Below are 16,264 nucleotides of genomic sequence, written 5' to 3' on the forward strand. Positions count from 1 at the left end.
TTACTGACCAACCAGCAAGTATACTTTAGTCCTATCAACCCCTGGAGGGTTATTAAGACCACCACAACGCCTTACTGACCAACCAGCGAGTATACTTTAGTCCTATCAACCTCTGGAGGGTTATTAAGACCACCACAACACCTTACTGACCAACTAGCAAGTATACTTTAGTCCTATCAACCTCTGGAGGGTTATTAAGACCACCACAACACCTTACTGACCAACCAGCAAGTATACTTTAGTCCTATCAACCTCTGGAGGGTTATTAAGGCCACCACAACACCTTACTGACCAACCAGCAAGTATACTTTAGTCCTATCAACCTCTGGAGGGTTATTAAGGCCACCACAACACCTTACTGACCAACCAGCAAGTATACTTTAGTCCTTTCAACCTCTGGAGGGTTATTAAGACCACCACAACACCTTACTGACCAACCAGCAAGTATACTTTAGTCCTATCAACCTCTGGAGGGTTATTAAGACCACCACAACACCTTACTGACCAACCAGCAAGTATACTTTAGTCCTATCAACCTCTGTAGGGTTATTAAGGCCACCACAACACCTTACTGACCAACCAGCAAGTATACTTTAGTCCTTTCAACCTCTGGAGGGTTATTAAGACCACCACAACACCTTACTGACCAACCAGCAAGTATACTTTAGTCCTATCAACCTCTGGAGGGTTATTAAAACCACCACAGCACCTTACTGACCAACCAGCAAGTATACTTTAGTCCTATCAACCTCTGGAGGGTTATTAAGGCCACCACAACACCTTACTGACCAACCAGCAAGTATACTTTAGTCCTATTAACCTCTGGAGGGTTATTAAGGCCACCACAACACCTTACTGACCAACAAGGAAGGATATTTTCGTCTTGTCGAACTCAATAATAGTCAGGAAATAACTTCCGGATCATTCACTGTAAAATCCAGATAATCCACTGTGAATTGTATCGTACTTGCTCCGGTACGTTTTTCCTTCCTCATATCGGACATTGAAAACAATACGAATTATAGTACTAAGTCATCCTTTTCAGATGACTAGAATTTTTGTGAGTGTAGACAATATAGAGGACACAGGAAATCTCTAAACAGATATTAATCGGGTCTTTCAATGGGCCACTGAAAATAATATGATGTTTAATGAAAATAAGTTCCAGCTCCTGAGCTATGGAGAAAACGGAAACCACATATAAAACGCAGTCAAATTACACTGATGAAATAAAGAGCCATGTAAAGACTCTAAGAGTAATCATGTCAGAAGACCTTACTTTTAAAGAACATATGAAGCAGCTGTCACGACGACAAGAAAAATGACAAGTTGGATAACATGAACTTTCCAAAAAAGGGATACCATACCAATGATAAGTTTTAAGAGACTAGTGCATGGTTGGTGAAACTGAAACGTTTTCCAGTTTCAAAACACTGGACAGCGTTCAAAGGTCTTTTTCTGACTGAATCCACTAAATAGAACATGAGGCTTATTGGGACAGCTAAAAGAAATTAAATCTGTATTCTTCAGCGCACAGGCAAGAGACATACATTTTGTATCTCTCTTGAGATATCTCGACTTGAGAATGGTCCAGGACGGACCAAAACGTCGTCGTCCCTACACCTTCTAGTGTGTGGTCTGGTCAACAGAGACACATAATTTTTTACTCTCGGGACTGGTTTTAAATCTTCGTAGGATGAGACCACCTCATGAGACCAGGAAGCATGGCCGGAAGTGCTCTGTTGAAAAGTAGAGGAGCAATAGGCACGCTGAGAGAGTATTTTATCGGCACGAAGGGACCTGAAGTCTTTTCGCCAAGCTCCTGCTACTGTACATATAAGGGGCGTAACTGTCCGGCCTCGCAATGTGTTCGCGAGAGACAACTTGACAACACCTCCTAAAGATTCCTGGTCGTCCAGGCGACATGTAGTGCTGGTCGCCATCACTGTCCTTGTTAATGTGTATTTGTTAGATTTGTATCTTTGTTAATAATGTCTGTCGTGAGCTTATTGATTGAGTGTTGAGAGCATTATACCCAGTAATATAGACTCGGTGCTTTACTATGGTAGCACACAAAACCAGCCGATTTCTGACTCCTAGTATCAGGCTACCTGGAGGCTACCTGGAGGTGCTTCCGGGGCTTAGTGTCCCCGCGGCCCGGTCGTCGACCAGGCCTCCTTAAGCTTAAGTCGACCAGGCTTAAAGCTTTTCCTTCCTACAGCCAATCTGAGACTTATACCCTACTAGTTTACCTTGGAACACTTCACACCAATCGGTTTACAACCAGTTTCTGAAGGGTGAACATTGACAAACAGTTAAGGATAGATGTTCAGTCGACCATTCCGAGGCCTGGGCTCGAATCTAGTTGAAATCGCTCGCACGGCGTTAGGCAAGTGTCTTACCACTGCGCCACAAGGAGTGGTAATTTATGTTTCACTTAGAAACGCAGGGTCAAGGTTTTATCTGAAACTCGCTCACCCGAAACTTCTTTACCTTAAACTCGTTTATCTATAAAGTCTTTCATTTGAAATAAGTTTTCCATAACTCTTTTATTTAAATCTCTTCAATCCAAGACATGTTTTTTCTTCAAAACTTGTTTACCCGAAATTTTTTTAACTGAAACTCTTTGTTTCAAAAGTTCTTTACCCTAAACTCGTTTTTCCGAAATTCGTTAACCTAAAACTCATATATCTAATGCTGGCGTCTATCCTAGAAGAAGGCAAGCTATGTAGTCATGGGCTACAGTCATGGGCTACACAGTCATGGGCTACGCAGTCATGGGCTACAGTCATGGGCTACAGTCATGGGCTACACAGACATGGGCTACACAGTCATGGCTTACAGTCATGGGCTACACAGTCATGGGTTACAGTCATGGGCTACACAGTCATGGGTTACAGTCATGGGCTACACAGTCAGGGGTTACAGTCATTGGCTACAAAGTCATGGGCTACACAGTCAAGGGTTGCAGTCATGGGTTACAGTCATTGGCTACACAGTCATGATCTACACAGTCATGGGTTTCAGTCATGGGCTACACAGTCAAGAGTTGCAGTCATGGACTACACAGTCATGGGCTACACAGTCATGGGTAAAAGTCATGGGCTACACAGTCATGGGTTACTGTCATGGGCTACACAGTCATGGGTTACAGTCATTGGCTACACAGTCATGGGCTACACAGTCAAGGGTTGCAGTCATGGGTTACAGTCATTGGCTACACAGTCATGATCTACACAGTCATGGGTTTCAGTCATGGGCTACACAGTCAAGAGTTGCAGTCATGGACTACACAGTCATGGGCTACACAGTCATGGGTAAAAGTCATGGGCTACACAGTCATGGGTTACTGTCATGGGCTACACAGTCATGGGTTACAGTCATTGGCTACACAGTCATGGGCTACACAGTCAAGGGTTGCAGTCATGGGTTACAGTCATTGGCTACACAGTCATGATCTACACAGTCATGGGTTTCAGTCATTGGCTACACAGTCAAGAGTTGCAGCCATGGACTACAGAGTCATGGGCTACACAGTCATGGGTTACAGTCATGGGCTACACAGTCATGGGTTAAAGTCCTGGGCTACACAGTCATGGGTTACTGTCATGGGCTACACAGTCATGGGCTACACAGTCAAGGGTTGCAGTCATGGGTTACAGTCATTGGCTACACAGTCATGATCTACACAGTCATGGGTTTCAGTCATGGGCTACACAGTCATGAGCTACACAGTCAAGAGTTGCAGTCATGGACTACACAGTCATGGGCTACACAGTCAAGGGTTGCAGTCATGGGCTACACAGTCATGGGTTACAGTCATGGGTTACACAGTCATGGGTTGCACAGTCATGGGATACAGTCATTGGCTACACAGTCATGGGCTACACAGTCATGGGCTACACAGTCATGGGTTGCAGTCATGGGCTACACAGTCATGGGTTACAGTCATGGGCTACTCAGTCATGGGCTACACTGTCATGGGGTTACGGTCATGGACTACACAGTCATGGGCTACACAGTCATGGGTTACAATCATGGGCTACACAGTCATGGGCTACTCAGTCATGGGCTACACTGTCAAGGGTTGCAGTCATGGGCTACACAGTCATGGGTTACAAAGTCATGGGCTACACATTCATGAGTTACAGTCATCGGATACACAGTCAAGGGTTGCAGTCATGAGCTACACAGTCATTTGTTACACAGTCATAGGCTACACAATCATGTGTTACAGTCATGGGCTACACTGTCATGGGTTACAGTCATGGGCTACACAGTCATGGGTTACACAGTCATGGGCTACAAAGTCATGGGTTACACAGTCATGGGATACACAGTCATGGACTACACAGTCATGGGCTACACAGTCATGGGCTACACAGTCATGGGCTACACAGTCATAGGCTACACAGTCATGGGCTACACCGTCATGGGCTACACAGTCATGGGCTATACAGTAATGGGCTACACAGTCATGGGCTACACAGTCATGGGCTACACAGTCAGGCGCTATACAGTAATGGGCTACACAGTCATGGGCTACACAGTCATGGGCTACACAGTCATGGGCTACACAGTCATAGGCTACACAGTCATGGGCTACACAGTCATAGGCTACATCGTCATGGGCTACACAGTCATAGGCTACACAGTCATGGGCTACACAGTCATGGGCTACACAGTCATGGGCTACACAGTCATGGGCTACACAGTCAAGGGTTGCAGTCATGGGTTACAGTCATTGGCTACACAGTCATGATCTACACAGTCATGGGTTTCAGTCATTGGCTACACAGTCAAGAGTTGCAGCCATGGACTACAGAGTCATGGGCTACACAGTCATGGGTTACAGTCATGGGCTACACAGTCATGGGTTAAAGTCATGGGCTACACAGTCATGGGTTACTGTCATGGGCTACACAGTCATGGGCTACACAGTCAAGGGTTGCAGTCATGGGTTACAGTCATTGGCTACACAGTCATGATCTACACAGTCATGGGTTTCAGTCATGGGCTACACAGTCATGAGCTACACAGTCAAGAGTTGCAGTCATGGACTACACAGTCATGGGCTACACAGTCAAGGGTTGCAGTCATGGGCTACACAGTCATGGGTTACAGTCATGGGTTACACAGTCATGGGTTGCACAGTCATGGGATACAGTCATTGGCTACACAGTCATGGGCTACACAGTCATGGGCTACACAGTCATGGGTTACAGACATGGGCTACACAGTCATGGGTTTCAGTCATGGACTACACAGTCATGGGTTACAGTCATGGGCTATACAGTCATGGGCTACACAGTCATGGGCTACACAGTCATAGGCTACACAGTCAAGGGTTGCAGTCATGGGCTACACAGTCATGGGTTACAGTCATGGGCTACTCAGTCATGGGCTACACTGTCATGGGGTTACGGTCATGGACTACACAGTCATGGGCTACACAGTCATGGGTTACAATCATGGGCTACACAGTCATGGGCTACTCAGTCATGGGCTACACTGTCAAGGGTTGCAGTCATGGGCTACACAGTCATGGGTTCAAAGTCATGGGCTACACATTCATGAGTTACAGTCATGGGATACACAGTCAAGGGTTGCAGTCATGAGCTACACAGTCATTTGTTACACAGTCATAGGCTACACAATCATGTGTTACAGTCATGGGCTACACTGTCATGGGTTACAGTCATGGGCTACACAGTCATGGGTTACACAGTCATGGGCTACAAAGTCATGGGTTACACAGTCATGGGCTACACAGTCATGGGATACACAGTCATGGACTACACAGTCATGGGCTACACAGTCATGGGCTACACAGTCATGGGCTACACAGTCATAGGCTACACAGTCATGGGCTACACCGTCATGGGCTACACAGTCATGGGCTATACAGTAATGGGCTACACAGTCATGGGCTACACAGTCATGGGCTACACAGTCATGGGCTACACAGTCATGGGCTACACAGTCATTTGCTACACCATCATGGGCTACACAGTCATGGGCTACACAGTCATGGGCTACACTGTCATGGGTTACAGGCATGGGCTACACAGTCATGGGTTACACAGTCATGGGCTACAAAGTCATGGGCTACACAGTCATGGGCTACACAGTCATGGGCTACACAGTCATGGGATACACAGTCATGGGCTACACAGTCATGGGCTACACAGTCATGGGCTACACAGTCATGGGCTATACAGTAATGAGCTACACAGTCATGGGCTACACAGTCATGGGCTACACAGTCATAGGCTACACAGTCATGGGCTACACAGTCATGGGCTACACAGTCATGGGCTACACAGTCAGGCGCTATACAGTAATGGGCTACACAGTCATGGGCTACACAGTCATGGGCTACACAGTCATGGGCTACACAGTCATAGGCTACACAGTCATGGGCTACACAGTCATAGGCTACATCGTCATGGGCTACACAGTCATAGGCTACACAGTCATGGGCTACACAGTCATGGGCTACACATTCATGGGCTACACAGTCATGGGCTACACAGTCATGGGCTACACAGTCATGGGCTACACAGTCATAGGCTACACAGTCATGGGCTACACAGTCATGGGCTACACAGTCATGGGCTACACAGTAATGAGCTACACAGTCATGGGCTACACAGTCATGGGCTACACAGTCATGGGCTACACAGTCATGGGCTACACAGTCATGGGCTACACAGTCATGGTCTACACAGTCATGGGCTACACAGTCATAGGCTACACAGTCATAGGCTACACAGTCATAGGCTACACCGTCATGGGCTACACAGTCATAGGCTACACAGTCATGGGCTACACAGTCATGGGCTACACAGTCATAGGCTACAACAGTCATGGGCTACACAGTCATAGGCTACACAGTCATGGGCTACACAGTCATGGGCTACACAGTCATAGGCTACAACAGTCATGGGCTACACAGTCATAGGCTACAACAGTCATGGGCTACACAGTCATGGGCTACAACAGTCATGGGCTACACTGTCATGGGCTACAACAGTCATGGGCTACACAGTCATGGGCTACACAGTCATAGGCTACAACAGTCATGGGCTACACAGTCATAGGCTACACAGTCATGGGCTACATAGTCATAGGCTACAACAGTCATGGGCTACACAGTCATAGGCTACACAGTCATGGGCTACACAGTCATGGGCTACACAGTCATGGGCTACACAGTCATGGGCTACACAGTCATTTGCTACACCATCATGGGCTACACAGTCATGGGCTACACAGTCATGGGCTACACTGTCATGGGTTACAGTCATGGGCTACACAGTGATGGGTTACACGGTCATGGGCTACAAAGTCATGGGCTACACAGTCATGGGCTACACAGTCATGGGCTACACAGTCATGGGCTACACAGTCATGGGCTACACAGTCATGAGCTACACAGTCATGGGCTATACAGTAATGGGCTACACAGTCATGGGCTACACAGTCATGGGCTACACAGTCATAGGCTACACAGTCATGGGCTACACAGACATGGGCTACACAGTCATGGGCTACACAGGCATGGGCTATACAGTAATGGGCTACACAGTCATGGGCTACACAGTCATGACCTACACAGTCATGGGCTACACAGTCATGGGCTACACAGTCATAGGCTACACAGTCATGGGCTACACAGTCATAGGCTACACCGTCATGGGCTACACAGTCATAGGCTACACAGTCATGGGCTACACAGTCATGGGCTACACAGTCATGGGCTACACAGGCATAGGTTACACAGTCATGGGCTACACAGTCATGGGCTACAACATTCATGGGCTACACAGTTATAGGCTACAACAGTCATGGGCTACACAGTCATGGGCTACAACAGTCATGGGCTACACAGTCATAGGCTAAAACAGTCATGGGCTACACAGTCATAGGCTACACAGTCATGGGCTACACAGTCATAGGCTACACAGTCATGGGCTACACAGTCATAGGCTACAACAGTCATGGGCTACACAGTCATAGGCTACACAGTCATGGGCTACACAGTCATAGGCTACACAGTCATGGGCTACACAGTCATAGGCTACACAGTCATGGGCTACACAGTCATGGGCTACACAGTCATAGGCTACAACAGTCATGGGCTACACAGTCATAGGCTACAACAGTCATGGGCTACACAGTCATGGGCTACAACAGTCATGGGCTACACAGTCATGGGCTACAACAGTCATGGGCTACACAGTCATAGGCTACAACAGTCATAGGCTACAACAGTCATGGGCTACACAGTCATAGGCTGCACAGTCATGGGCTACACAGTTATAGGCTACACAGTCATAGGCTACACAGTCATGGGCTACACAGTCATAGGCTACACAGTCATGGGCTACACAGTCATGGGCTACACAGTCATAGGCTACACAGTCATGGGCTACACAGTCATAGGCTACACAGTCATGGGATACACAGTCATGGGCTACAACAGTCATGGGCTACACAGTCATAGGTTACAACAGTCATGGGCTACACAGTCATAGGCTACAACAGTCATGGGCTACACAGTCATGGGCTACACAGTCATAGGCTACAACAGTCATGGGCTACAACAGTCATGGGCTACACAGTAATGGGCTACAAAGTCATAGGCTACAACAGTCATGGGCTACACAGTCATAGGCTACAACAGTCATGGGCTACACAGTCATGGGCTACACAGTCATAGGCTACACAGTCATGGGCTACAACAGTCATGGGCTACACAGTCATGGGCTACACAGTCATAGGCTACAACAGTCATGGGCTACACAGTCATGGGCTACACAGTCATAGGCTACAACAGTCATGGGCTACACAGTCATGGGTTACACAGTCATGGGCTACACAGTCATGGGCTACACAGTCATAGGCTACACAGTCATGGGCTACACAGTCATGGGTTACACAGTCATGGGCTACACAGTCATGGGCTACACAGTCATAGGCTACAACAGTCATGGGCTACACAGTCATAGGCTTCACAGTCATGGGCTACACAGTCATAGGCTTCACAGTCATGGGCTACACAGTCATGGGCTACACAGTCATGGGCTACACAGTCATGGGCTACACAGTCATAGGCTACAACAGTCATGGGCTACACAGTCATGGGCTACAACAGTCAAGGGCTACAACAGTCAAGGGCTACACAGTCATAGGCTACACAGTCATGGGCTACAACAGTCATGGGCTACACAGTCATGGGCTACACAGTCATGGGCTACACAGTCATAGGCTACACAGTCATGGGCTACACAGTCATAGGCTACACAGTCATGAGCTACACAGTCATAGGCTACAACAGTCATGGGCTACACAGTCATGGGCTACACAGTCATAGGCTACACAGTCATAGGCTACACAGTCATGGGCTACACAGTCATGGGCTACACAGTCATAGGCTACACAGTCATGGGCTACACAGTCATAGGCTACACAGTCATGGGCTACACAGTCATGGGCTACACAGTCATAGGCTACACAGTCATAGGCTACACAGTCATGGGCTACACAGTCATGGGCTACACAGTCATGGGCTACACAGTCATAGGCTACACAGTCATGGGCTACACAGTCATAGGCTACACAGTCATGGGCTACACAGTCATAGGCTACACAGTCATGGGCTACACAGTCATGGGCTACACAGTCATAGGCTACAACAGTCATGGGCTACACAGTCATAGGCTACAACAGTCATGGGCTACACAGTCATGGGCTACAACAGTCATGGGCTACACAGTCATGGGCTACAACAGTCATGGGCTACACAGTCATAGGCTACAACAGTCATAGGCTACAACAGTCATGGGCTACACAGTCATAGGCTGCACAGTCATGGGCTACACAGTTATAGGCTACACAGTCATAGGCTACACAGTCATGGGCTACACAGTCATAGGCTACACAGTCATGGGCTACACAGTCATGGGCTACACAGTCATAGGCTACACAGTCATGGGCTACACAGTCATAGGCTACACAGTCATGGGATACACAGTCATGGGCTACAACAGTCATGGGCTACACAGTCATAGGTTACAACAGTCATGGGCTACACAGTCATAGGCTACAACAGTCATGGGCTACACAGTCATGGGCTACACAGTCATAGGCTACAACAGTCATGGGCTACAACAGTCATGGGCTACACAGTAATGGGCTACAAAGTCATAGGCTACAACAGTCATGGGCTACACAGTCATAGGCTACAACAGTCATGGGCTACACAGTCATGGGCTACACAGTCATAGGCTACACAGTCATGGGCTACAACAGTCATGGGCTACACAGTCATGGGCTACACAGTCATAGGCTACAACAGTCATGGGCTACACAGTCATGGGCTACACAGTCATAGGCTACAACAGTCATGGGCTACACAGTCATGGGTTACACAGTCATGGGCTACACAGTCATGGGCTACACAGTCATAGGCTACACAGTCATGGGCTACACAGTCATGGGTTACACAGTCATGGGCTACACAGTCATGGGCTACACAGTCATAGGCTACAACAGTCATGGGCTACACAGTCATAGGCTTCACAGTCATGGGCTACACAGTCATAGGCTTCACAGTCATGGGCTACACAGTCATGGGCTACACAGTCATGGGCTACACAGTCATGGGCTACACAGTCATAGGCTACAACAGTCATGGGCTACACAGTCATGGGCTACAACAGTCAAGGGCTACAACAGTCAAGGGCTACACAGTCATAGGCTACACAGTCATGGGCTACACAGTCATAGGCTACACAGTCATGGGCTACACAGTCATAGGCTACACAGTCATGAGCTACACAGTCATAGGCTACAACAGTCATGGGCTACACAGTCATGGGCTACACAGTCATAGGCTACACAGTCATAGGCTACACAGTCATGGGCTACACAGTCATGGGCTACACAGTCATGGGCTACACAGTCATAGGCTACACAGTCATGGGCTACACAGTCATAGGCTACACAGTCATGGGCTACACAGTCATGGGCTACACAGTCATAGGCTACACAGTCATAGGCTACACAGTCATGGGCTACACAGTCATGGGCTACACAGTCATGGGCTACACAGTCATAGGCTACACAGTCATGGGCTACACAGTCATAGGCTACACAGTCATGGGCTACACAGTCATGGGCTACACAGTCATAGGCTACACAGTCATAGGCAACACAGTCATGGGCTACACAGTCATGGGCTACACAGTCATGGGCTACACAGTCATGGGCAATAGTCACAGCGAGACGGAAGATATCCCACACGTGCGAGATTCTGCCTCACTTCACACAAATATCTGCAAGAAACTATGTTTGTGTGTTCAAGGTTGGAGGCAGACCATTGGTGCTAGCCCCACCATACTTTGCAGGGTGACGAGTGAGTGTGTGTCGACTGTCAAGGGTTACTTGGGGTCTTACCCATGCCCCACTTAAAGTAGGAATGGTTCCTATGGCGAGAAATGTCTGAAAAAGTCTGAAATGTGGGTTTGATGATCAATAGGGTGTTAACCGTTGATTTTTTGGCTGGTATTAATATCAGGAGCAGAGGTTTTGCTTAATGCTAGCGGGACAAATGCCTCTAATGCTTCTCCCGTCATGCAAGGGAAATGATCTCGGGGGAAGGCCCCTTAACATCTCGGGGCTGTTAAGGGGAAGAAAGGGAACTATCAGGGGGAAAGTGCCAAGCCATTTCGACTATATAGCACTTGGAAGGGGCATCCCAAGGATTTGGGATGGGACGGGGGGGAAGGAATGATGCCCAACCACTTGGACGGTCGGGGATTGAACGCGGACTTGCATGAAGCAAAACCGTCATGCTTGACAATGTTGTGCCATTAATGTCGGAGACAGCTTCAGAAATCACCCCTGAAGCTGTCTTTTCTCAGTAGGAGCCATGAAGCTCCCACAGCTTCATGACGCCAACCCGTCCTCCTTTGGTTTTCCAACGTCAAGAAAACGGTTAATTTAAAGTGGTCTCACCTAACCTACCAGAGGACCCAAAACAGAAAACGGGATAGTACGTCACTTTCACCAGCCGCTTCCATTTTCTTGTACGACAATTTTTGGCCTTATGTAAAGTCTAGGAGGGAAAAGCGACGTTCTCTGTTGGAGGACAGCCTGCTTAACCAGTCCCTCCAGCTGGTCACAAGATCCCCAAACACACAGTAAACCTTCCTAGACCTTTTGAACTGCAGAAATTAAGCTAAAGCAATCAGGGGAAAAGCAGACTCGACTCCTCTCGTTGCACAGCAGACGCTGAGGAGACTGAGAGCAGCAGAACTTCTTACGCAGTGACCAGCACAGCAATAAAATCTTGGTGGGACTCTGACTGTCCAAAACTTCTATACGGAAATAATGATTTCCATTCCTGCACCGCAAATTGTTCTGTAAATCGTTCGGAGACATATAAGTGGTAACCACTGCTTGGGACCTCACAGTCAGAGGAGTTACCCGGTTATCTTGAGATCTTGAGGTTATCTTGAGATGATTTCGGGGCTTTAGTGTCCCCGCTGCCCTGTCCTCGACCAGGCCTCCACCCCCAGGAAGCAGCCCGTGACAGCTGACTAACACCCAGGTACCTATTTACTGCTAGGTAACAGGGGCATAGGGTGAAAGAAACTCTGCCCATTGTTTCTCGCCGGCGCCTGGGATCGAACCCAGGACCACAGGATCACAAGTTCAGCGTGCTGTCCGCTCGGCCGACCGGCTCCCGGTACTGATGGTGCCAGTGTAAGAACCTCTGGCACGATCGTCGTCGCCCCAACACAACAACAACCTCTGGCATCACATGCTTCATACTAGTCTCCGTGGCGCAGTGGTAGGACACAAGCCTCGGCCTTCACGAGCGATTTGGCCTGGGTTCGTATCCTGGCCGGAGAAGATTGGCATGGCGTCAATCCTTAACTGTACGCATCTGTTTTCCCAACAGTGAATGGGTACCTGATCGTTAAACGATTTGGTGGATCATATTCTGGGGAAAATTAGGATTAAAGACCTGCCCGAAACGCTAAGCTGTACAAGAATTTAAGAACTTTTTTTATATAGACATAAAATCACGACAGCTCTACTGGAAGAGGTGGTCGGGGCCGGCGTCAACACAGCTTTGGGCCGACATCAACACAGCCACGTCAATCAGAAACATAATCAGGTCTTGCATCATCAACTCAGATTGGTGACTGTTGCGTCGTGGTGAGCAGCTGCCTCACCAGACGTCTCACGAGCTGCTCAACTGTCAAATTAGAGTCAAGGCTCACGAGGTGATAAGAATTTGGCAGCTTCTCTCCACAGTACCAGGGCCCCGCGACACTGATAGTCGCTGGGGCCACACTCCTGAAAACTGCCGACCACATTTCAAGGGGCCCACTTGGAAGTATCCAGTAGATACTTCCAAAAAGGAAGTATCTGCTGGATACTTGCTGCAGCTAAGGGCATTTGAGCCAGCCCGTCCTCTTAAGATTTTCCAACGTCAAGAAAACGGTCAATTTAAAGTAGTCTCTCCTAACCTACCAGAAGACCCAGAACAGAAAACGGAACAGTCCGTCACTTTCGCCAACCGCTTCCATTTTCTAGTACGACAATTTTTGGCCGTATGTAACGCCTACGAGCGAAATGCGACATTCTTTGTAAAAGGACAGGTTGCATTTGGACAGAGAGGAACAAATGTTAAGAAACCTGATCACACAACACACCATAAATACTGGTGAATACCGTGACACATTGTAGGCCTATCAGCCCATATCCAGACTTGACTACGCTTATCCTGTTTCTCCTTGAGACGTCCTGCCACCTGGAGGAAAACCAGTAATCACAAAGTTATCGTTCCTCCAGTATGCCAGCCATCAAACTGTGCAGCATTGACACCCACCATACCCAGCAGCATAGACACCCACCATACGGTGCAGCATTGACACCCACTATACCCAGCAGCATTGACACCCACCATCCCAGCAGCATAGACACCCACCATACAGTGCAGTATTGACACCCACTATACCCAGCAGCATAGACACCCACCATACGGTGCAGCATATAGACACCCACCATACGCAGCAGCATAGACACCAACCATACGGTGCAGCATTGACACCCACCATACCCAGCAGCATAGACACCAACCATACGGTGCAGCATTGACTCCCACCATACCCAGCAGCATAGACACCAACCATACGGTGCAGCATAGACACCCACCATACGGTGCAGCATAGACACCCACCATACGGTGCAGCATAGACACCCACCATACGCAGCAGCATAGACACTCACCATACGGTGCAGCATTGACTCCCACCATACCCAGCAGCATAGACACCAACCATACGGTGCAGCATAGACACCCACCATGCGGTGCAGCATAGACACCCACCATACGGTGCAGCATATAGACACCCACCATACGCAGCAGCATAGACACCAACTATACGGTGCAGCATTGACACCCACCATACCCAGCAGCATAGACACCAACCATACGGTGCAGCATTGACTCCCACCATACCCAGCAGCATAGACACCAACCATACGGTGCAGCATAGACACCCACCATACGGTGCAGCATAGACACCCACCATACGGTGCAGCATAGACACCCACCATACGCAGCAGCATAGACACTCACCATACGGTGCAGCATTGACACCCACCATCCCAGCAGCATAGACACCCACCATACGGTGCAGTATTGACACCCACTATACCCAGCAGCATAGACACCCACCATACGGTGCAGCATATAGACACCCACCATACGCAGCAGCATAGACACTCACCATACAGTGCAGCATTGACACCCACCATCTCAGCAGCATAGACACCCACAATACGGTGCAGTATTGACACCCACTATACCCAGCAGCATAGACACCCACCATACGGTGCAGCATATAGACACCCACCATACGCAGCAGCATAGACACTCACCATACGCAGCAGCATAGACACCCACCATACAGTGCAGCATAGACACCCACCATACACAGCAGCATAGACACCCACCATACACAGCAGCATAGACACCCTCCATACGGTGCAGCATAGACACCCACCATACCCAGCAGCATAGACACCAACCATACGGTGCAGCATTGACACCCACCATACGGTGCAGCATAGACACCCACCATACGGTGCAGCATAGACACCCACCATACGCAGCAGCATAGACACTCACCATACGCAGCAGCATAGACACCCACCATACAGTGCAGCATAGACACCCACCATACACAGCAGCATAGACACCCACCATACACAGCAGCATAGACACCCTCCATACGGTGCAGCATAGATACCCACCATATGGTGCAGCATAGATACCCCCCCCTTATGCAGCAGCATAGACACCCACCATATGCAGCAGCATAGATACCCCTCCATACAGTGCAGCATAGACACCCACCATACGGTGCAGCATAGACACCCACCATACAATGCACCATAGACACCCACCATACGGTGCAGCATAGACACCCACCATACGGTGCAGCATAGACACCCACCATATGCAGCAGCATAGACACCCACCATACGCAGCAGCATAGAAACCCACCATATGCAGCAGCATAGACACCCACCATACGCAGCAGCATAGACACCCACCATACACAGCAGCATAGACACCCACCATATGCAGCAGCATAGACACCCACCATACGGTACAGCATAGACACCCCACCATACAGTGCAGCATAGACACACACCATACCCAACAACATAGACACCCACCATACCCAGCAGCATTGACACCAACCATACGGTGCAGCATAGACACCCACCATACAGTGCAGCATAGACACCCACCATACCCAGCAGCATTGACACCAACCATACGGTGCAGCATAGACACCCACCATACAGTGCAGCATAGACACCCACCATACGCAGCAGCATAGACACCCTCCATATGCAGCAGCATAAACACCCTCCATACGCAGCAGCATAGACGCCCTCCATACGCAGCAGCATAGACACCCTCCATACACAGCAGCATAGACACCCACCATACGCAGCAGCATAGACACCCACCATATGCAGCAGCATAGACACCCACCATACAGTGCAGCATAGACACCCACCATACAGTGCAGCATAGACACCCACCGTACACAGCAGCATAGACACCCACCATACACAGCAGCATAGACACCCTCCATACGGTGCAGCATAGATTCCCACCATATGGTGCAGCATAGACACCCACTATACGCAGCAGCATAGACAC

This window comes from Procambarus clarkii, chromosome 14 (genome assembly GCF_040958095.1).
Source record: "Procambarus clarkii isolate CNS0578487 chromosome 14, FALCON_Pclarkii_2.0, whole genome shotgun sequence".
NCBI classification, from domain to species: Eukaryota; Metazoa; Arthropoda; class Malacostraca; order Decapoda; family Cambaridae; genus Procambarus; species Procambarus clarkii.